Genomic DNA, 22,001 nt, shown 5'->3' with positions numbered 1-22,001 from the left:
CATACTGTAGCTCCAAAAGAAGTTTTAAAGCACATGATGTCAAAATATTATGAGCGAATCAGAAGTATGATAAAAGAAATTTGTATAAAATATGGTCTTCCAGAAAGGTTAGATCAAAAAAGGAAAAGTACAGGGTGCATAGGTAGTGATGAAATGTTAAATCTGCTTAGGAAAACATGGAGTATAGTGAAGTGACGAACTTGTCATTGATATTATGTGGAAAGATTAATTTGTATTAGGAAACTCGATTTTTTTAACTTAGCGTTGTTGATAAATCCAGGTAACATTTTATTCCAATGATCAGTTTTGGTCATCTTTCTAAACATAGAGCAAAAATGAAAACCAATATTCAGAGGAAAGTTAAAGTTGGAGTATGAAATTTCCAGTGAAGAGTATGGTCTACAGTGGTGGCCGGTCTACAGCTCTTGATAGGTCACCTTATAAAATAAAGCTCTGTTAGTGCAAATTTAATGATTGCACTATTTTTATCAATCATCAGCACCAGTTACAATCTAAAATCAAACACACAACCACCAGGATGGCCGAGTGGTTAAGGCCTTGGACTTAAGATCCAATGGTTTGAACCCCACTCCTGGTATGAGTTTTACTCTTGAAAATCTTCAAGGCATCTCAAAATATTCATAGGTCTGAACAGCAGGAAAGATATTGTTGCCCGGTAGCACAGTTGTATACCTGTAATAACCATGAATATTGCAATTAATTGAGTGGAGGTTTTATAATAAACTGAAGCTCTAGTACAACGTATGATGATCACTAGAGGAAGTTATAAGTTTCAACCAAAGAAAAGACATCTAAAAAAAACAAATGTGGAATCTTTTGGGAAAAAGAAGTAGTTGATTTATTGAGGTAAACAATCATACTGTAGCTCCAAAAGACGTTTTAAAGCACGTGATGTCAAAATAATATGAGCGAATCAGAAGTATGATAAAAGAAATTTGTATAAAATATGGTCTTCTAGAAAGGTTAGATCAAAAAAGGAAAATGACAGGGTGCATAGGTAGTGATGAAATGTTAAATCTGCTTAGGAAGACATGGAGTATAGTGAAGTGACGAACTTGTCATTGACATTATGTAGAAAGATTAATTTGTATTAGGAAACTCGATTTTTTTAACTTAGCGTTGTTGATAAATCCAGGTAACATTTTATTCCAATGATCAGTTTTGGTCATCTTTCTAAACATAGAGCAAAAATGAAAGCCAATATACAGAGGAAAGTTAAAGTTGGAGTATGAAATTTCCAGTGAAGAGTATGGTCTACATTGGTGGCCGGTCTACAGCTCTTGATAAGTCACCTTATAAAATAAAGCTATCTGTTAGTGCAAATTTAATGATTGCACTATTTTTATCAATCATCAGCTCCAGTTACAATCTAAAAGCTGACACACAACCACCAGGATGGCCGAGTGGTTAAGGCGTTGGACTTAAGATCCAATGGATATGTATCCTCGTGGGTTCGAACCCCACTCCTGGTATGAGTTTTACTCTTGAAAATCTTCAAGGCATCTCAAAATATACATAGGTCTGAACAGCAGGAAGATATTGTTGCCCGGTAGCACAGTTGTATACCTGTAATAACCATGAATATTGCAATTAATTGAGTGGAGGTTTTATAATAAACTGAAGCTCTAGTACGACGTATGATGATCACTAGAGGAAGTTTCAAGTTTCAACCAAAGAAAAGACATAAAAAAAACAAATGTGGAATCTTTTGGGAAAAAGAAGTAGTTGATTTATTGAGGTAAACAATCATACTGTAGCTCCAAAAGATGTTTTAAAGCACGTGATGTCAAAATAATATGAGCGAATCAGAAGTATGATAAAAGAAATTTGTATAAAATATGGTCTTCTAGAAAGGTTAGATCAAAAAAGGAAAATGACAGGGTGCATAGGTAGTGATGAAATGTTAAATCTGCTTAGGAAAACATGGAGTATAGTGAAGTGATGAACTTGTCATTGACATTTTGTAGAAAGATTAATTTGTATTAGGAAACTCGATTTTTTTAACTTAGCGTTGTTGATAAATCCAGGTAACATTTTATTCCAATGATCAGTTTTGGTCATCTTTCTAAACATAGAGCAAAAATGAAAGCCAATATACAGAGGAAAGTTAAAGTTGGAGTATGAAATTTCCAGTGAAGAGTATGGTCTACATTGGTGGCCGGTCTACAGCTCTTGATAAGTCACCTTATAAAATAAAGCTATCTGTTAGTGCAAATTTAATGATTGCACTATTTTTATCAATCATCAGCTCCAGTTACAATCTAAAAGCTGACACACAACCACCAGGATGGCCGAGTGGTTAAGGCGTTGGACTTAAGATCCAATGGATATGTATCCGCGTGGGTTCGAACCCCACTCCTGGTATGAGTTTTACTCTTGAAAATCTTCAAGGCATCTCAAAATATACATAGGTCTGAACAGCAGGAAGATATTGTTGCCCGGTAGCACAGTTGTATACCTGTAATAACCATGAATATTGCAATTAATTGAGTGGAGGTTTTATAATAAACTGAAGCTCTAGTACGACGTATGATGATCACTAGAGGAAGTTTCAAGTTTCAACCAAAGAAAAGACATAAAAAAAACAAATGTGGAATCTTTTGGGAAAAAGAAGTAGTTGATTTATTGAGGTAAACAATCATACTGTAGCTCCAAAAGACGTTTTAAAGCACGTGATGTCAAAATAATATGAGCGAATCAGAAGTATGATAAAAGAAATTTGTATAAAATATGGTCTTCTAGAAAGGTTAGATCAAAAAAGGAAAATGACAGGGTGCATAGGTAGTGATGAAATGTTAAATCTGCTTAGGAAAACATGGAGTATAGTGAAGTGACGAACTTGTCATTGACATTATGTAGAAAGATTAATTTGTATTAGGAAACTCGATTTTTTTAACTTAGCGTTGTTGATAAATCCAGGTAACATTTTATTCCAATGATCAGTTTTGGTCATCTTTCTAAACATAGAGCAAAAATGAAAGCCAATATACAGAGGAAAGTTAAAGTTGGAGTATGAAATTTACAGTGAAGAGTATGGTCTACATTGGTGGCCGGTCTACAGCTCTTGATAAGTCACCTTATAAAATAAAGCTATCTGTTAGTGCAAATTTAATGATTGCACTATTTTTATCAATCATCAGCTCCAGTTACAATCTAAAAGCTGACACACAACCACCAGGATGGCCGAGTGGTTAAGGCGTTGGACTTAAGATCCAATGGATATGTATCCGCGTGGGTTCGAACCCCACTGCTGGTATGAGTTTTACTCTTGAAAATTTTCAAGGCATCTCAAAATATACATAGGTCTGAACAGCAGGAAGATATTGTTGCCCGGTAGCACAGTTGTATACCTGTAATAACCATGAATATTGCAATTAATTGAGTGGAGGTTTTATAATAAACTGAAGCTCTAGTACGACGTATGATGATCACTAGAGGAAGTTTCAAGTTTCAACCAAAGAAAAGACATCTAAAAAAAACAAATGTGGAATCTTTTGGGAAAAAGATGTAGTTGATTTATAGAGGTAAACAATCATACTGTAGCTCCAAAAGAAGTTTTAAAGCACATGATGTCAAAATATTATGAGCGAATCAGAAGTATGATAAAAGAAATTTGTATAAAATATGGTCTTCCAGAAAGGTTAGATCAAAAAAGGAAAAGTACAGGGTGCATAGGTAGTGATGAAATGTTAAATCTGCTTAGGAAAACATGGAGTATAGTGAAGTGACGAACTTGTCATTGATATTATGTGGAAAGATTAATTTGTATTAGGAAACTCGATTTTTTTAACTTAGCGTTGTTGATAAATCCAGGTAACATTTTATTCCAATGATCAGTTTTGGTCATCTTTCTAAACATAGAGCAAAAATGAAAACCAATATTCAGAGGAAAGTTAAAGTTGGAGTATGAAATTTCCAGTGAAGAGTATGGTCTACAGTGGTGGCCGGTCTTCAGCTCTTGATAGGTCACCTTATAAAATAAAGCTCTGTTAGTGCAAATTTAATGATTGCACTATTTTTATCAATCATCAGCACCAGTTACAATCTAAAATCAAACACACAACCACCAGGATGGCCGAGTGGTTAAGGCCTTGGACTTAAGATCCAATGGTTCGAACCCCACTCCTGGTATGAGTTTTACTCTTGAAAATCTTCAAGGCATCTCAAAATATTCATAGGTCTGAACAGCAGGAAAGATATTGTTGCCCGGTAGCACAGTTGTATACCTGTAATACCCATGAATATTGCAATTAATTGAGTGGAGGTTTTATAATAAACTGAAGCTCTAGTACAACGTATGATGATCACTAGAGGAAGTTATAAGTTTCAACCAAAGAAAAGACATCTAAAAAAAACAAATGTGGAATCTTTTGGGAAAAAGAAGTAGTTGATTTATTGAGGTAAACAATCATACTGTAGCTCCAAAAGACGTTTTAAAGCACGTGATGTCAAAATAATATGAGCGAATCAGAAGTATGATAAAAGAAATTTGTATAAAATATGGTCTTCTAGAAAGGTTAGATCAAAAAAGGAAAATGACAGGGTGCATAGGTAGTGATGAAATGTTAAATCTGCTTAGGAAAACATGGAGTATAGTGAAGTGACGAACTTGTCATTGACATTATGTAGAAAGATTAATTTGTATTAGGAAACTCGATTTTTTTAACTTAGCGTTGTTGATAAATCCAGGTAACATTTTATTCCAATGATCAGTTTTGGTCATCTTTCTAAACATAGAGCAAAAATGAAAGCCAATATACAGAGGAAAGTTAAAGTTGGAGTATGAAATTTCCAGTGAAGAGTATGGTCTACATTGGTGGCCGGTCTACAGCTCTTGATAAGTCACCTTATAAAATAAAGCTATCTGTTAGTGCAAATTTAATGATTGCACTATTTTTATCAATCATCAGCTCCAGTTACAATCTAAAAGCTGACACACAACCACCAGGATGGCCGAGTGGTTAAGGCGTTGGACTTAAGATCCAATGGATATGTATCCGCGTGGGTTCGAACCCCACTCCTGGTATGAGTTTTACTCTTGAAAATCTTCAAGGCATCTCAAAATATACATAGGTCTGAACAGCAGGAAGATATTGTTGCCCGGTAGCACAGTTGTATACCTGTAATAACCATGAATATTGCAATTAATTGAGTGGAGGTTTTATAATAAACTGAAGCTCTAGTACGACGTATGATGATCACTAGAGGAAGTTTCAAGTTTCAACCAAAGAAAAGACATAAAAAAAACAAATGTGGAATCTTTTGGGAAAAAGAAGTAGTTGATTTATTAAGGTAAACAATCATACTGTAGCTCCAAAAGACGTTTTAAAGCACGTGATGTCAAAATAATATGAGCGAATCAGAAGTATGATAAAAGAAATTTGTATAAAATATGGTCTTCTAGAAAGGTTAGATCAAAAAAGGAAAATGACAGGGTGCATAGGTAGTGATGAAATGTTAAATCTGCTTAGGAAAACATGGAGTATAGTGAAGTGACGAACTTGTCATTGACATTATGTAGAAAGATTAATTTGTATTAGGAAACTCGATTTTTTTAACTTAGCGTTGTTGATAAATCCAGGTAACATTTTATTCCAATGATCAGTTTTGGTCATCTTTCTAAACATAGAGCAAAAATGAAAGCCAATATACAGAGGAAAGTTAAAGTTGGAGTATGAAATTTCCAGTGAAGAGTATGGTCTACATTGGTGGCCGGTCTACAGCTCTTGATAAGTCACCTTATAAAATAAAGCTCTGTTAGTGCAAATTTAATGATTGCACTATTTTTATCAATCGTCAGCACCAGTTACAATCTAAAATCAAACACACAACCACCAGGATGGCCGAGTGGTTAAGGCGTTGGACTTAAGATCCAATGGTTCGAACCCCACTCCTGGTATGAGTTTTACTCTTGAAAATCTTCAAGGCATCTCAAAATATTCATAGGTCTGAACAGCAGGAAAGATATTGTTGCCCGGTAGCACAGTTGTATACCTGTAATAACCATGAATATTGCAATTAATTGAGTGGAGGTTTATAATAAACTGAAGCTCTAGTACAACGTATGATGATCACTAGAGGAAGTTATAAGTTTCAACCAAAGAAAAGACATCTAAAAAAAACAAATGTGGAATCTTTTGGGAAAAAGAAGTAGTTGATTTATTGAGGTAAACAATCATACTGTAGCTCCAAAAGACGTTTTAAAGCACGTGATGTCAAAATAATATGAGCGAATCAGAAGTATGATAAAAGAAATTTGTATAAAATATGGTCTTCTAGAAAGGTTAGATCAAAAAAGGAAAATGACAGGGTGCATAGGTAGTGATGAAATGTTAAATCTGCTTAGGAAAACATGGAGTATAGTGAAGTGACGAACTTGTCATTGACATTATGTAGAAAGATTAATTTGTATTAGGAAACTCGATTTTTTTAACTTAGCGTTGTTGATAAATCCAGGTAACATTTTATTCCAATGATCAGTTTTGGTCATCTTTCTAAACATAGAGCAAAAATGAAAGCCAATATACAGAGGAAAGTTAAAGTTGGAGTATGAAATTTCCAGTGAAGAGTATGGTCTACATTGGTGGCCGGTCTACAGCTCTTGATAAGTCACCTTATAAAATAAAGCTATCTGTTAGTGCAAATTTAATGATTGCACTATTTTTATCAATCATCAGCTCCAGTTACAATCTAAAAGCTGACACACAACCACCAGGATGGCCGAGTGGTTAAGGCGTTGGACTTAAGATCCAATGGATATGTATCCGCGTGGGTTCGAACCCCACTCCTGGTATGAGTTTTACTCTTGAAAATCTTCAAGGCATCTCAAAATATACATAGGTCTGAACAGCAGGAAGATATTGTTGCCCGGTAGCACAGTTGTATACCTGTAATAACCATGAATATTGCAATTAATTGAGTGGCGGTTTTATAATAAACTGAAGCTCTAGTACGACGTATGATGATCACTAGAGGACGTTTCAAGTTTCAACCAAAGAAAAGACATCTAAAAAAAACAAATGTGGAATCTTTTGGGAAAAAGATGTAGTTGATTTATAGAGGTAAACAATCATACTGTAGCTCCAAAAGAAGTTTTAAAGCACATGATGTCAAAATATTATGAGCGAATCAGAAGTATGATAAAAGAAATTTGTATAAAATATGGTCTTCCAGAAAGGTTAGATCAAAAAAGGAAAAGTACAGGGTGCATAGGTAGTGATGAAATGTTAAATCTGCTTAGGAAAACATGGAGTATAGTGAAGTGACGAACTTGTCATTGATATTATGTGGAAAGATTAATTTGTATTAGGAAACTCGATTTTTTTAACTTAGCGTTGTTGATAAATCCAGGTAACATTTTATTCCAATGATCAGTTTTGGTCATCTTTTTAAACATAGAGCAAAAATGAAAGCCAATATTCAGAGAAAAGTTAAAGTTGGAGTATGAAATTTCCAGTGGAGAGTATGGTCTACATTGGTGGCCGGTCTACAGCTCTTGATAAGTCACCTTATAAAATAAAGCTCTGTTAGTGCAAATTTAATGATTGCACTATTTTTATCAATCATCAGCACCAGTTACAATCTAAAATCAAACAAACAACCACCAGGATGGCCGAGTGGTTAAGGCGTTGGACTTAAGATCCAATGGTTCGAACCCCACTCCTGGTATGAGTTTTACTCTTGAAAATCTTCAAGGCATCTCAAAATATTCATAGGTCTGAACAGCAGGAAAGATATTGTTGCCCGGTAGCACAGTTGTATACCTGTAATAACCATGAATATTGCAATTAATTGAGTGGAGGTTTATAATAAACTGAAGCTCTAGTACAACGTATGATGATCACTAGAGGAAGTTATAAGTTTCAACCAAAGAAAAGACATCTAAAAAAAACAAATGTGGAATCTTTTGGGAAAAAGAAGTAGTTGATTTATTGAGGTAAACAATCATACTGTAGCTCCAAAAGACGTTTTAAAGCACGTGATGTCAAAATAATATGAGCGAATCAGAAGTATGATAAAAGAAATTTGTATAAAATATGGTCTTCTAGAAAGGTTAGATCAAAAAAGGAAAATGACAGGGTGCATAGGTAGTGATGAAATGTTAAATCTGCTTAGGAAAACATGGAGTATAGTGAAGTGACGAACTTGTCATTGACATTATGTAGAAAGATTAATTTGTATTAGGAAACTCGATTTTTTTAACTTAGCGTTGTTGATAAATCCAGGTAACATTTTATTCCAATGATCAGTTTTGGTCATCTTTCTAAACATAGAGCAAAAATGAAAGCCAATATACAGAGGAAAGTTAAAGTTGGAGTATGAAATTTCCAGTGAAGAGTATGGTCTACATTGGTGGCCGGTCTACAGCTCTTGATAAGTCACCTTATAAAATAAAGCTCTGTTAGTGCAAATTTAATGATTGCACTATTTTTATCAATCATCAGCACCAGTTACAATCAAAAAGCAAACACACAACCACCAGGATGGCCGAGTGGTTAAGGCGTTAGACTTAAGATCCAATGGTTCGAACCTCACTCCTGGTATGAGTTTTACTCTTGAAAATCTTCAAGGCATCTCAAAATATACATAGGTCTGAACAGCAGGAAGATATTGTTGCCCGGTAGCACAGTTGTATACCTGTAATAACCATGAATATTGCAATTAATTGAGTGGAGGTTTTATAATAAACTGAAGCTCTAGTACAACGTATGATGATCACTAGAGGAAGTTTCAAGTTTCAACCAAAGAAAAGACATAAAAAAAACCAAATGTGGAATCTTTTGGGAAAAAGAAGTAGTTGATTTATTGAGGTGAACAATCATACTGTAGCTCCAAAAGACGTTTTAAAGCACGTGATGTCAAAATAATATGAGCGAATCAGAAGTATGATAAAAGAAATTTGTATAAAATATGGTCTTCTAGAAAGGTTAGATCAAAAAAGGAAAATGACAGGGTGCATAGGTAGTGATGAAATGTTAAATCTGCTTAGGAAAACATGGAGTATAGTGAAGTGACGAACTTGTCATTGACATTATGTAGAAAGATTAATTTGTATTAGGAAACTCGATTTTTTTAACTTAGCGTTGTTGATAAATCCAGGTAACATTTTATTCAAATGATCAGTTTTGGTCATCTTTCTAAACATAGAGCAAAAATGAAAGCCAATATACAGAGGAAAGTTAAAGTTGGAGTATGAAATTTCCAGTGAAGAGTATGGTCTACATTGGTGGCCGGTCTACAGCTCTTGATAAGTCACCTTATAAAATAAAGCTATCTGTTAGAGCAAATTTAATGATTGCACTATTTTTATCAATCATCAGCTCCAGTTACAATCTAAAAGCTGACACACAACCACCAGGATGGCCGAGTGGTTAAGGCGTTGGACTTAAGATCCAATGGATATGTATCCGCGTGGGTTCGAACCCCACTCCTGGTATGAGTTTTACTCTTGAAAATCTTCAAGGCATCTCAAAATATACATAGGTCTGAACAGCAGGAAGATATTGTTGCCCGGTAGCACAGTTGTATACCTGTAATAACCATGAATATTGCAATTAATTGAGTGGAGGTTTTATAATAAACTGAAGCTCTAGTACGACGTATGATGATCACTAGAGGAAGTTTCAAGTTTCAACCAAAGAAAAGACATAAAAAAAACAAATGTGGAATCTTTTGGGAAAAAGAAGTAGTTGATTTATTGAGGTAAACAATCATACTGTAGCTCCAAAAGACGTTTTAAAGCACGTGATGTCAAAATAATATGAGCGAATCAGAAGTATGATAAAAGAAATTTGTATAAAATATGGTCTTCTAGAAAGGTTAGATCAAAAAAGGAAAATGACAGGGTGCATAGGTAGTGATGAAATGTTAAATCTGCTTAGGAAAACATGGAGTATAGTGAAGTGACGAACTTGTCATTGACATTATGTAGAAAGATTAATTTGTATTAGGAAACTCGATTTTTTTAACTTAGCGTTGTTGATAAATCCAGGTAACATTTTATTCCAATGATCAGTTTTGGTCATCTTTCTAAACATAGAGCAAAAATGAAAGCCAATATACAGAGGAAAGTTAAAGTTGGAGTATGAAATTTCCAGTGAAGAGTATGGTCTACATTGGTGGCCGGTCTACAGCTCTTGATAAGTCACCTTATAAAATAAAGCTCTGTTAGTGCAAATTTAATGATTGCACTATTTTTATCAATCATCAGCACCAGTTACAATCAAAAAGCAAACACACAACCAAAAGGATGGCCGAGTGGTTAAGGTGTTGGACTTAAGATCCAATGGTTCGAACCTCACTCCTGGTATGAGTTTTACTCTTGAAAATCTTCAAGGCATCTCAAAATATACATAGGTCTGAACAGCAGGAAGATATTGTTGCCCGGTAGCACAGTTGTATACCTGTAATAACCATGAATATTGCAATTAATTGAGTGGAGGTTTTATAATAAACTGAAGCTCTAGTACAACGTATGATGATCACTAGAGGAAGTTTCAAGTTTCAACCAAAGAAAAGACATAAAAAAAAACCAAATGTGTAATCTTTTGGGAAAAAGAAGTAGTTGATTTATTGAGGTAAACAATCATACTGTAGCTCCAAAAGACGTTTTAAAGCACGTGATGTCAAAATAATATGAGCGAATCAGAAGTATGATAAAAGAAATTTGTATAAAATATGGTCTTCTAGAAAGGTTAGATCAAAAAAGGAAAATGACAGGGTGCATAGGTAGTGATGAAATGTTAAATCTGCTTAGGAAAACATGGAGTATAGTGAAGTGACGAACTTGTCATTGACATTATGTAGAAAGATTAATTTGTAATAGGAAACTCGATTTTTTTTAACTTAGCGTTGTTGATAAATCCAGGTAACATTTTATTCCAATGATCAGTTTTGGTCATCTTTCTAAACATAGAGCAAAAATGAAAGCCAATATACAGAGGAAAGTTAAAGTTGGAGTATGAAATTTCCAGTGAAGAGTATGGTCTACATTGGTGGCCGGTCTACAGCTCTTGATAAGTCACCTTATAAAATAAAGCTATCTGTTAGTGCAAATTTAATGATTGCACTATTTTTATCAATCATCAGCTCCAGTTACAATCTAAAAGCTGACACACAACCACCAGGATGGCCGAGTGGTTAAGGCGTTGGACTTAAGATCCAATGGATATGTATCCGCGTGGGTTCGAACCCCACTCCTGGTATGAGTTTTACTCTTGAAAATCCTCAAGGCATTTCAAAATATACATAGGTCTGAACAGCAGGAAGATATTGTTGCCCGGTAGCACAGTTGTATACCTGTAATAACCATGAATATTGCAATTAATTGAGTGGAGGTTTTATAATAAACTGAAGCTCTAGTACGACATATGATGATCACTAGAGGAAGTTTCAAGTTTCAACCAAAGAAAAGACATAAAAAAAACAAATGTGGAATCTTTTGGGAAAAAGATGTAGTTGATATATTGAGGTAAACAATCATACTGTAGCTCCAAAAGAAGTTTTAAAGCACATGATGTCAAAATAATATGAGCGAATCAGAAGTATGATAAAAGAATTTTGTATAAAATATGGTCTTCTAGAAAGGTTAGATTAAAAAAGGAAAAGGACAGGGTGCATAGGTAGTGATGAAATGTTAAATCTGCTTGAGAAAACATGGAGTATAGTGAGGTGACGAACTTGTCATTGACATTATGTGGAAAGATTAATTTGTATTAGGAAACTCAATTTTTTTAACTTAGCGTTGTTGATAAATCCAGGTAACATTTTATTCCAATGATCAGTTTTGGTCATCTTTCTAAACATAGAGCAAAAATGAAAGCCAATATACAGAGGAAAGTTAAAGTTGGAGTATGAAATTTCCATTGAAGAGTATGTTCTACATTGGTGGCCGGTCTACAGCTCTTGATAAGTCACCTTATAAAATAAAGCTATCTGTTACTGCAAATTTAATGATTGCACTATTTTTATCAATCATCAGCTCCAGTTACAATCTAAAAGCTGACACAGAACCACCAGGGTGGCCGAGTGGTTAAGGCGTTGGACTTAAGATCCAATGGATATGTATCCGCGTGGGTTCGAACCCCACTCCTGGTATGAGTTTTACTCTTGAAAATCTTCAAGGCATCTCAAAATCTACATAGGTCTGAACAGCAGGAAAGATATTGTTGCCCGGTAGCACAGTTGTATACCTGTAATAACCATGAATATTGCAATTAATTGAGTGGAGGTTTTATAATAAACTGAAGCTCTAGTACGACATATGATGATCACTAGAGGAAGTTTCAAGTTTCAACCAAAGAAAAGACATCTAAAAAAAACTAATGTGGAATCTTTTGGGAAAAAGATGTAGTTGATTTATAGAGGTAAACAATCATACTGTAGCTCCAAAAGAAGTTTTAAAGCACATGATGTCAAATTAATAAGAGCGAATCAGAAGTATGATAAAAGAAATTTGTATAAAATATGGTCTTCTAGAAAGGTTAGATCAAAAAAGGAAAAGTACAGGGTGCATAGGTAGTGATGAAATGTTAAATCTGCTTAAGAAAACATGGAGTATAGTGAAGTGACGAACTTGTCATTGACATTATGTAGAAAGATTAATTTGTATTAGGAAACTCGATTTTTTAAACTTAGCGTTGTCTATAAATCCAGGTAACATTTTATTCCAATGATCAGTTTTTATCATCTTTCTAAACATAGAGCAAAAATGAAAGCCAATATACAGAGGAAAGTTAAAGTTGGAGTATGAAATTTCCATTGAAGAGTATGTTCTACATTGGTGGCCGGTCTACAGCTCTTGATAAGTCACCTTATAAAATAAAGCTATCTGTTACTGCAAATTTAATGATTGCACTATTTTTATCAATCATCAGCTCCAGTTACAATCTAAAAGCTGACACACAACCACCAGGGTGGCCGAGTGGTTAAGGCGTTGGACTTAAGATCCAATGGATATGTATCCGCGTGGGTACGAACCCCACTCCTGGTATGAGTTTTACTCTTGAAAATCTTCAAGGCATCTCAAAATCTACATAGGTCTGAACAGCAGGAAAGATATTGTTGCCCGGTAGCAGAGTTGTATACCTGTAATAACCATGAATATTGCAATTAATTGAGTGGAGGTTTTATAATAAACTGAAGCTCTAGTACGACATATGATGATCACTAGAGGAAGTTTTAAGTTTCAACCAAAAAAAAGACATCTAAAAAAAACAAATGTGGAATCTTTTGGGAAAAAGATGTAGTTGATTATTAGAGGTAAACAGTCATACTGTAGCTCCAAAAGAAGTTTTAAAGCACATGATGTCAAAATAATATGAGCGAATCAGAAGTATGATAAAAGAAATTTGTATAAAATATGGTATTCCAGAAAGGTTAGATCAAAAAAGGAAAAGTACAGGGTGCATAGGTAGTGATGAAATGTTAAATCTGATTAGGAAAACATGGAGTATAGTGAAGTGACGAACTTGTCATTGACATTATGTGGAAAGATTAATTTGTATTAGGAAACTCGATTTTTTTAACTTAGCGTTGTTGATAAATCCAGGTAACATTTTATTCCAATGATCAGTTTTGGTCATCTTTCTAAACATAGAGCAAAAATGAAAGCCAATATTCAGAGGAAAGTTAAAGTTGGAGTATGAAATTTCCAGTGAAGAGTATGGTCTACATTGGTGGCCGGTCTACAGCTCTTGATAAGTCACCTTATAAAATAAAGCTCTGTTAGTGCAAATTTAATGATTGCACTATTTTTATCAATCATCAGCACCAGTTACAATCTAAAAGCTAACACACAACCACCAGGATGGCCGAGTGGTTAAGGCGTTGGACTTAAGATCCAATGGTTCGAACCCCACTCCTGGTATGAGCTTTACTCTTGAAAATCTTCAAGGCATCTCAAAATATACATAGGTCTTAACAGCAGGAAAGATATTGTTGCCCAGTAGCACAGTTGTATACCTGTAATAACCATGAATATTGCAATTAATTGAGTGGAGGTTTTATAATAAACTGAAGCTCTAGTACAACGTATGATGATCACTAGAGGAAGTTTCAAGTTTCAACCAAAGAAAAGACATCTAAAAAAAACAAATGTGGAATCTTTTGGGAAAAAGAAGTAGTTGATTTATTGAGGTAAACAATCATACTGTAGCTCCAAAAGACGTTTTAAAGCACGTGATGTCAAAATAATATGAGCGAATCAGAAGTATGATAAAAGAAATTTGTATAAAATATGGTCTTCTAGAAACGTTAGATCAAAAAAGGAAAAGTACAGGGTGCATAGGTAGTGATGAAATGTTAAATCTGCTTAGGAAAACATGGAGTATAGTGAAGTGATGAACTTGTCATTGACATTATGTAGAAAGATTAATTTGTATTAGGAAACTCGATTTTTTTAACTTAGCGTTGTTGATAAATCCAGGTAACATTTTATTCCAATGATCAGTTTTGGTCATCTTTCTAAACATAGAGCAAAAATGAAAGCCAATATACAGAGGAAAGTTAAAGTTGGAGTATGAAATTTCCAGTGAAGAGTATGGTCTACATTCGTGGCCGGTCTACAGCTCTTGATAAGTCACCTTATAAAATAAAGCTATCTGTTAGTGCAAATTTAATGATTGCACTATTTTTATCAATCATCAGCTCCAGTTACAATCGAAAAGCTGATACACAACCACCAGGATGGCCGAGTGGTTAAGGCGTTGGACTTAAGATCCAATGGATATGTATCCGCGTGGGTTCGAACCCCACTCCTGGTATGAGTTTTACTCTTGAAAATCTTCAAGGCATCTCAAAATCTACATAGGTCTGAACAGCAGGAAAGATATTGTTGCCCGGTAGCACAGTTGTCTACCTGTAATAACCATGAATATTGCAATTAATTGAGTGGAGGTTTTATAATAAACTGAAGCTCTAGTACGACGTATGATGATCACTAGAGGAAGTTTCAAGTTTCAACCAAAGAAAAGACATCTAAAAAAAGCAAATGTGGAATCTTTTGGGAAAAAGATGTAGTTGATTTATAGAGGTAAACAATCATACTGTAGCTCCAAAAGAAGTTTTAAAGCACATGATGTCAAAATAATATGAGCGAATCAGAAGTATGATAAAAGAAATTTGTATAAAATATGGTCTTCCAGAAAGGTTAGATCAAAAAAGGAAAAGTACAGGGTGCATAGGTAGTGATGAAATGTTAAATCTGCTTAGGAAAACATGGAGTATAGTGAAGTGACGAACTTGTCGTTGACATTATGTGGAAAGATTAATTTGTATTAGTACACTCGATTTTTTTAACTTAGCGTTGTTGATAAATCCAGGTAACATTTTATTCCAATGATCAGTTTTAGTCATCTTTCTAAACATAGAGCAAAAATGAAAGCCAATATACAGAGGAAAGTTAAAGTTGGAGTATGAAATTTCCAGTGAAGAGTATGGTCTACATTGGTGGCCGGTCTACAGCTCTTGATAAGTCACCTTATAAAATAAAGCTATCTGTTAGTGCAAATTTAATGATTGCACTATTTTTATCAATCATCAGCTCCAGTTACAATCTAAAAGCTGACACACAACCACCAGGATGGCCGAGTGGTTAAGGCGTTGGACTTAAGATCCAATGGATATGTATCCGCGTGCGTTCGAACCCCACTCCTGGTATGAGTTTTACTCTTGAAAATCTTCAAGGCATCTCAAAATCTACATAGGTCTGAACAGCAGGAAAGATATTGTTGCCCGGTAGCACAGTTGTATACCTGTAATAACCATGAATATTGCAATTAATTGAGTGGAGGTTTTATAATAAACTGAAGCTCTAGTACGACGTATGATGATCACTAGACGAAGTTTCAAGTTTCAACCAAAGAAAAGACACCTAAAAAAAACAAATGTGGCATCTTTTGGGAAAAAGATGTAGTTGATTTATAGAGGTAAACAATCATACTGTAGCTCCAAAAGAAGTTTTAAAGCACATGATGTCAAATTAATATGAGCGAATCAGAAGTATGATAAAAGAAATTTGTATAAAATATGGTCTTCCAGAAAGGTTAGATCAAAAAAGGAAAAGTACAGGGTGCATAGGTAGTGATGAAATGTTAAATCTGATTAGGAAAACATGGAGTATAGTGAAGTGACGAACTTGTCATTGACATTATGTGGAAAGATTAATTTGTATTAGGAAACTCGATTTTTTTAACTTAGCGTTGTTGATAAATCCAGGTAACATTTTATTCCAATGATCAGTTTTGGTCATCTTTCTAAACATAGAGCAAAAATGAAAGCCAATATTCAGAGGAAAGTTAAAGTTGGAGTATGAAATTTCCAGTGAAGAGTATGGTCTACATTGGTGGCCGGTCTACAGCTCTTGATAAGTCACCTTATAAAATAAAGCTCTGTTAGTGCAAATTTAATGATTGCACTATTATTATCAATCATCAGCACCAGTTACAATCTAAAAGCTAACACACAACCACCAGGATGGCCGAGTGGTTAAGGCGTTGGACTTAAGATCCAATGGTTCGAACCCCACTCCTGGTATGAGCTTTACTCTTGAAAATCTTCAAGGCATCTCAAAATATACATAGGTCTTAACAGCAGGAAAGATATTGTTGCCCGGTAGCACAGTTGTATACCTGTAATAACCATGAATATTGCAATTAATTGAGTGGAGGTTTTATAATAAACTGAAGCTCTAGTACAACGTATGATGATCACTAGAGGAAGTTTCAAGTTTCAACCAAAGAAAAGACATCTAAAAAAAACAAATGTGGAATCTTTTGGGAAAAAGAAGTAGTTGATTTATTGAGGTAAACAATCATACTGTAGCTCCAAAAGACGTTTTAAAGCACGTGATGTCAAAATAATATGAGCGAATCAGAAGTATGATAAAAGAAATTTGTATAAAATATGGTCTTCTAGAAACGTTAGATCAAAAAAGGAAAAGTACAGGGTGCATAGGTAGTGATGAAATGTTAAATCTGCTTAGGAAAACATGGAGTATAGTGAAGTGATGAACTTGTCATTGACATTATGTAGAAAGATTAATTTGTATTAGGAAACTCGATTTTTTTAACTTAGCGTTGTTGATAAATCCAGGTAACATTTTATTCCAATGATCAGTTTTGGTCATCTTTCTAAACATAGAGCAAAAATGAAAGCCAATATACAGAGGAAAGTTAAAGTTGGAGTATGAAATTTCCAGTGAAGAGCATGGTCTACATTCGTGGCCGGTCTACAGCTCTTGATAAGTCACCTTATAAAATAAAGCTATCTGTTAGTGCAAATTTAATGATTGCACTATTTTTATCAATCATCAGCTCCAGTTACAATCGTAAAGCTGATACACAACCACCAGGATGGCCGAGTGGTTAAGGCGTTGGACTTAAGATCCAATGGATATGTATCCGCGTGGGTTCGAACCCCACTCCTGGTATGAGTTTTACTCTTGAAAATCTTCAAGGCATCTCAAAATCTACATAGGTCTGAACAGCAGGAAAGATATTGTTGCCCGGTAGCACAGTTGTCTACCTGTAATAACCATGAATATTGCAATTAATTGAGTGGAGGTTTTATAATAAACTGAAGCTCTAGTACGACGTATGATGATCACTAGAGGAAGTTTCAAGTTTCAACCAAAGAAAAGACATCTAAAAAAAGCAAATGTGGAATCTTTTGGGAAAAAGATGTAGTTGATTTATAGAGGTAAACAATCATACTGTAGCTCCAAAAGAAGTTTTAAAGCACATGATGTCAAAATAATATGAGCGAATCAGAAGTTTGATAAAAGAAATTTGTATAAAATATGGTCTTCCAGAAAGGTTAGATCAAAAAAGGAAAAGTACAGGGTGCATAGGTAGTGATGAAATGTTAAATCTGCTTAGGAAAACATGGAGTATAGTGAAGTGACGAACTTGTCGTTGACATTATGTGGAAAGATTAATTTGTATTAGTACACTCGATTTTTTTAACTTAGCGTTGTTGATAAATCCAGGTAACATTTTATTCCAATGATCAGTTTTAGTCATCTTTCTAAACATAGAGCAAAAATGAAAGCCAATATACAGAGGAAAGTTAAAGTTGGAGTATGAAATTTCCAGTGAAGAGTATGGTCTACATTGGTGGCCGGTCTACAGCTCTTGATAAGTCAGCTTATAAAATAAAGCTATCTGTTAGTGCAAATTTAATGATTGCACTATTTTTATCAATCATCAGCTCCAGTTACAATCTAAAAGCTGACACACAACCACCAGGATGGCCGAGTGGTTAAGGCGTTGGACTTAAGATCCAATGGATATGTATCCGCGTGCGTTCGAACCCCACTCCTGGTATGAGTTTTACTCTTGAAAATCTTCAAGGCATCTCAAAATCTACATAGGTCTGAACAGCAATAAAGATATTGTTGCCCGGTAGCACAGTTGTATACCTGTAATAACCATGAATATTGCAATTAATTGAGTGGAGGTTTTATAATAAACTGAAGCTCTAGTACGACGTATGATGATCACTAGACGAAGTTTCAAGTTTCAACCAAAGAAAAGACACCTAAAAAAAACAAATGTGGCATCTTTTGGGAAAAAGATGTAGTTGATTTATAGAGGTAAACAATCATACTGTAGCTCCAAAAGAAGTTTTAAAGCACATGATGTCAAATTAATATGAGCGAATCAGAAGTATGATAAAAGAAATTTGTATAAAATATGGTCTTCCAGAAAGGTTAGATCAAAAAAGGAAAAGTACAGGGTGCATAGGTAGTGATGAAATGTTAAATCTGCTTAGGAAAACATGGAGTATAGTGAAGTGACGAACTTGTCATTGACATTATGTGGAAAGATTAATTTGTATTAGGAAACTCGAGTTTTTTAACTTTGCGTTGTTGATAAATCCAGGTAACATTTTATTCCAATGATCAGTTTTGGTCATCTTTCTAAACATAGAGCAAAAATGAAAGCCAATATTCAGAGAAAAGTTAAAGTTGGAGTATGAAATTTCCAGTGAAGAGTATGGTCTACATTGGTGGCCGGTCTATAGCTCTTGATAAGTCACCTTATAAAATAAAGCTCTGTTAGTGCAAATTTAATGATTGCACTATTTTTATCAATCATCAGCACCAGTTACAATCTAAAAGCAAACACACAACCACCAGGATGGCCGAGTGGTTAAGGCGTTGGACTTAAGATCCAATGGTTCGAACCCCACTCCTGGTATGAGTTTTACTCTTGAAAATCTTCAAGGCATCTCAAAATATACATAGGTCTGAACAGCAGGAAAGATATTGTTGCCCGGTAGCACAGTTGTATACCTGTAATAACCATGAATATTGCAATTAATTGAGTGGAGGTTTTATAATAAACTGAAGCTCTAGTACAATGTATGATGATCACTAGAGGAAGTTTCAAGTTTCAACCAAAGAAAAGACATCTAAAAAAAACAAATGTGGAATCTTTTGGGAAAAAGATGTAGTTGATTTATAGAGGTAAACAATCATACTGTAGCTCCAAAAGAAGTTTTAAAGCACATGATGTCAAATTAATATGAGCGAATCAGAAGTATGATAAAAGAAATTTGTATAAAATATGGTCTTCTAGAAAGGTTAGATCAAAAAAGGAAAAGTACAGGGTGCATAGGTAGTGATGAAATGTTAAATTTGCTTAGGAAAACATGGAGTATAGTGAAGTGACGAACTTGTCATTGACATTATGTGGAAAGATTAATTTGTATTAGGAAACTCGATTTTTTTTAACTTAGCGTTGTTGATAAATCCAGGTAACATTTTATTCCAATGATCAGTTTTGGTCATCTTTCTAAACATAGAGCAAAAATGAAAGCCAATATACAGAGGAAAGTTAAAGTTGGAGTATGAAATTTCCAGTGAAGAGTATGGTCTACATTGGTGGCCGGTCTACAGCTCTTGATAAGTCACCTTATAAAATAAAGCTATCTGTTAGTGCAAATTTAATGATTGCACTATTTTTATCAATCATCAGCTCCAGTTACAATCTAAAATTAAACACACAACCACCAGGATGGCCGAGTGGTTAAGGCGTTGGACTTAAGATCCAATGGATATGTATCCGCGTGGGTTCGAACCCCACTCCTGGTATGAGTTATACTCTTGAAAATCTTCAAGGCATCTCAAAATCTACATAGGTCTGAACAGAAGGAAAGATATTGTTGCCCGGTAGCACAGTTGTATACCTGTAATAACCATGAATATTGCAATTAATTGAGTGGATGTTTTATAATAAACTGAAGCTCTAGTACGATTTATGATGATCACTAGAGGAAGTTTCAAGTTTCAACCAAAGTAAAGACACCTAAAAAAAACAAATGTGGAATCTTTTGGGAAAAAGATGTAGTTGATTTATAGAGGTAAACAATCATACTGTAGCTCCAAAAGAAGTTTTAAAGCACATGATGTCAAAATAATATGAGCGAATCAGAAGTATGATAAAAGAAATTTGTTTAAAATATGGTCTTCCAGAAAGGTTAGATCAAAAAAGGAAAAGTACAGGGTGCATAGGTAGTGATGAAATGTTAAATCTGCTTAGGAAAACATGGAGTATAGTGAAGTGACGAACTTGTCATTGACATTATGTGGAAAGATTAATTTGTATTAGGAAACTCGAGTTTTTTAACTTTGCGTTGTTGATAAATCCAGGTAACATTTTATTACAATGATCAGTTTTGGTCATCTTTCTAAACATAGAGCAAAAATGAAAGCCAATATACAGAGGAAAGTTAAAGTTGGAGTATGAAATTTCCAGTGAAGAGTATGGTCTACATTGGTGGCCGGTCTATAGCTCTTGATAAGTCACCTTATAAAATAAAGCTCTGTTAGTGCAAATTTAATGATTGCACTATTTTTATCAATCATCAGCACCAGTTACAATCTAAAAGCAAACACACAACCACCAGGATGGCCGAGTGGTTAAGGCGTTGGACTTAAGATCCAATGGTTCGAACCCCACTCCTGGTATGAGTTTTACTCTTGAAAATCTTCAAGGCATCTCAAAATATACATAGGTCTGAACAGCAGGAAAGATATTGTTGCCCGGTAGCACAGTTGTATACCTGTAATAACCATGAATATTGCAATTAATTGAGTGGAGGTTTTATAATAAACTGAAGCTCTAGTACAATGTATGATGATCACTAGAGGAAGTTTCAAGTTTCAACCAAAGAAAAGACATCTAAAAAAAACAAATGTGGAATCTTTTGGGAAAAAGATGTAGTTGATTTATAGAGGTAAACAATCATACTGTAGCTCCAAAAGAAGTTTTAAAGCACATGATGTCAAATTAATATGAGCGAATCAGAAGTATGATAAAAGAAATTTGTATAAAATATGGTCTTCTAGAAAGGTTAGATCAAAAAAGGAAAATGACAGGGTGCATAGGTAGTGATGAAATGTTAAATCTGCTTAGGAAAACATGGAGTATAGTGAAGTGACGAACTTGTCATTGACATTATGTGGAAAGATTAATTTGTATTAGGAAACTCGAGTTTTTTAACTTTGCGTTGTTGATAAATCCAGGTAACATTTTATTCCAATGATCAGTTTTGGTCATCTTTCTAAACATAGAGCAAAAATGAAAGCCAATATTCAGAGAAAAGTTAAAGTTGGAGTATGAAATTTCCAGTGAAGAGTATGGTCTACATTGGTGGCCGGTCTACAGCTCTTGATAAGTCACCTTATAAAATAAAGCTATCTGTTAGTGCAAATTTAATGATTGCACTATTTTTATCAATCATCAGCTCCAGTTACAATCTAAAATTAAACACACAACCACCAGGATGGCCGAGTGGTTAAGGCGTTGGACTTAAGATCCAATGGATATGTATCCGCGTGGGTTCGAACCCCACTCCTGGTATGAGTTATACTCTTGAAAATCTTCAAGGCATCTCAAAATCTACATAGGTCTGAACAGTAGGAAAGATATTGTTGCCCGGTAGCACAGTTGTATACCTGTAATAACCATGAATAT

At 34.5% G+C, this 22,001-nt stretch overlaps 21 non-coding genes across 21 annotated transcripts; all 21 read left to right on the top strand.

Moving 5' to 3' along the window:
• The first annotated feature begins 1,410 nt into the window (after positions 1-1,410).
• Positions 1,411-1,493, top strand: TRNAL-UAA (transfer RNA leucine (anticodon UAA)). The gene has a single exon. It is a non-coding gene; the product is annotated as a tRNA-Leu (tRNA).
• An 809-nt stretch (positions 1,494-2,302) lies between these two features.
• Positions 2,303-2,385, top strand: TRNAL-UAA (transfer RNA leucine (anticodon UAA)). Its single transcript has one exon. It is a non-coding gene; the product is annotated as a tRNA-Leu (tRNA).
• Positions 2,386-3,194: 809 nt separating this feature from the next.
• TRNAL-UAA (transfer RNA leucine (anticodon UAA)) lies at positions 3,195-3,277 on the top strand. Its single transcript has one exon. It is a non-coding gene; the product is annotated as a tRNA-Leu (tRNA).
• Positions 3,278-4,964: 1,687 nt separating this feature from the next.
• TRNAL-UAA (transfer RNA leucine (anticodon UAA)) lies at positions 4,965-5,047 on the top strand. The gene has a single exon. It is a non-coding gene; the product is annotated as a tRNA-Leu (tRNA).
• Positions 5,048-5,854: 807 nt separating this feature from the next.
• TRNAL-UAA (transfer RNA leucine (anticodon UAA)) lies at positions 5,855-5,920 on the top strand. Its single transcript has one exon. It is a non-coding gene; the product is annotated as a tRNA-Leu (tRNA).
• Positions 5,921-6,731: 811 nt separating this feature from the next.
• TRNAL-UAA (transfer RNA leucine (anticodon UAA)) lies at positions 6,732-6,814 on the top strand. The gene has a single exon. It is a non-coding gene; the product is annotated as a tRNA-Leu (tRNA).
• Positions 6,815-7,623: 809 nt separating this feature from the next.
• TRNAL-UAA (transfer RNA leucine (anticodon UAA)) lies at positions 7,624-7,689 on the top strand. Its single transcript has one exon. It is a non-coding gene; the product is annotated as a tRNA-Leu (tRNA).
• A 1,685-nt stretch (positions 7,690-9,374) lies between these two features.
• Positions 9,375-9,457, top strand: TRNAL-UAA (transfer RNA leucine (anticodon UAA)). The gene has a single exon. It is a non-coding gene; the product is annotated as a tRNA-Leu (tRNA).
• Positions 9,458-11,142: 1,685 nt separating this feature from the next.
• TRNAL-UAA (transfer RNA leucine (anticodon UAA)) lies at positions 11,143-11,225 on the top strand. Its single transcript has one exon. It is a non-coding gene; the product is annotated as a tRNA-Leu (tRNA).
• Positions 11,226-12,034: 809 nt separating this feature from the next.
• TRNAL-UAA (transfer RNA leucine (anticodon UAA)) lies at positions 12,035-12,117 on the top strand. Its single transcript has one exon. It is a non-coding gene; the product is annotated as a tRNA-Leu (tRNA).
• Positions 12,118-12,929: 812 nt separating this feature from the next.
• Positions 12,930-13,012, top strand: TRNAL-UAA (transfer RNA leucine (anticodon UAA)). The gene has a single exon. It is a non-coding gene; the product is annotated as a tRNA-Leu (tRNA).
• Positions 13,013-13,822: 810 nt separating this feature from the next.
• TRNAL-UAA (transfer RNA leucine (anticodon UAA)) lies at positions 13,823-13,888 on the top strand. Its single transcript has one exon. It is a non-coding gene; the product is annotated as a tRNA-Leu (tRNA).
• Positions 13,889-14,700: 812 nt separating this feature from the next.
• On the top strand, positions 14,701-14,783 carry TRNAL-UAA (transfer RNA leucine (anticodon UAA)). The gene has a single exon. It is a non-coding gene; the product is annotated as a tRNA-Leu (tRNA).
• Positions 14,784-15,595: 812 nt separating this feature from the next.
• On the top strand, positions 15,596-15,678 carry TRNAL-UAA (transfer RNA leucine (anticodon UAA)). The gene has a single exon. It is a non-coding gene; the product is annotated as a tRNA-Leu (tRNA).
• Positions 15,679-16,488: 810 nt separating this feature from the next.
• On the top strand, positions 16,489-16,554 carry TRNAL-UAA (transfer RNA leucine (anticodon UAA)). The gene has a single exon. It is a non-coding gene; the product is annotated as a tRNA-Leu (tRNA).
• Positions 16,555-17,366: 812 nt separating this feature from the next.
• TRNAL-UAA (transfer RNA leucine (anticodon UAA)) lies at positions 17,367-17,449 on the top strand. Its single transcript has one exon. It is a non-coding gene; the product is annotated as a tRNA-Leu (tRNA).
• An 812-nt stretch (positions 17,450-18,261) lies between these two features.
• Positions 18,262-18,344, top strand: TRNAL-UAA (transfer RNA leucine (anticodon UAA)). Its single transcript has one exon. It is a non-coding gene; the product is annotated as a tRNA-Leu (tRNA).
• Positions 18,345-19,154: 810 nt separating this feature from the next.
• On the top strand, positions 19,155-19,220 carry TRNAL-UAA (transfer RNA leucine (anticodon UAA)). The gene has a single exon. It is a non-coding gene; the product is annotated as a tRNA-Leu (tRNA).
• Positions 19,221-20,033: 813 nt separating this feature from the next.
• Positions 20,034-20,116, top strand: TRNAL-UAA (transfer RNA leucine (anticodon UAA)). Its single transcript has one exon. It is a non-coding gene; the product is annotated as a tRNA-Leu (tRNA).
• Positions 20,117-20,926: 810 nt separating this feature from the next.
• TRNAL-UAA (transfer RNA leucine (anticodon UAA)) lies at positions 20,927-20,992 on the top strand. Its single transcript has one exon. It is a non-coding gene; the product is annotated as a tRNA-Leu (tRNA).
• An 812-nt stretch (positions 20,993-21,804) lies between these two features.
• TRNAL-UAA (transfer RNA leucine (anticodon UAA)) lies at positions 21,805-21,887 on the top strand. Its single transcript has one exon. It is a non-coding gene; the product is annotated as a tRNA-Leu (tRNA).
• Positions 21,888-22,001: the final 114 nt, after the last annotated feature.

This window comes from Anomaloglossus baeobatrachus, chromosome 3 (assembly GCF_048569485.1).
Source record: "Anomaloglossus baeobatrachus isolate aAnoBae1 chromosome 3, aAnoBae1.hap1, whole genome shotgun sequence".
Lineage (NCBI taxonomy): Eukaryota > Metazoa > Chordata > Amphibia > Anura > Aromobatidae > Anomaloglossus > Anomaloglossus baeobatrachus.
This window is presented reverse-complemented; position numbering and strand designations above follow the sequence as displayed.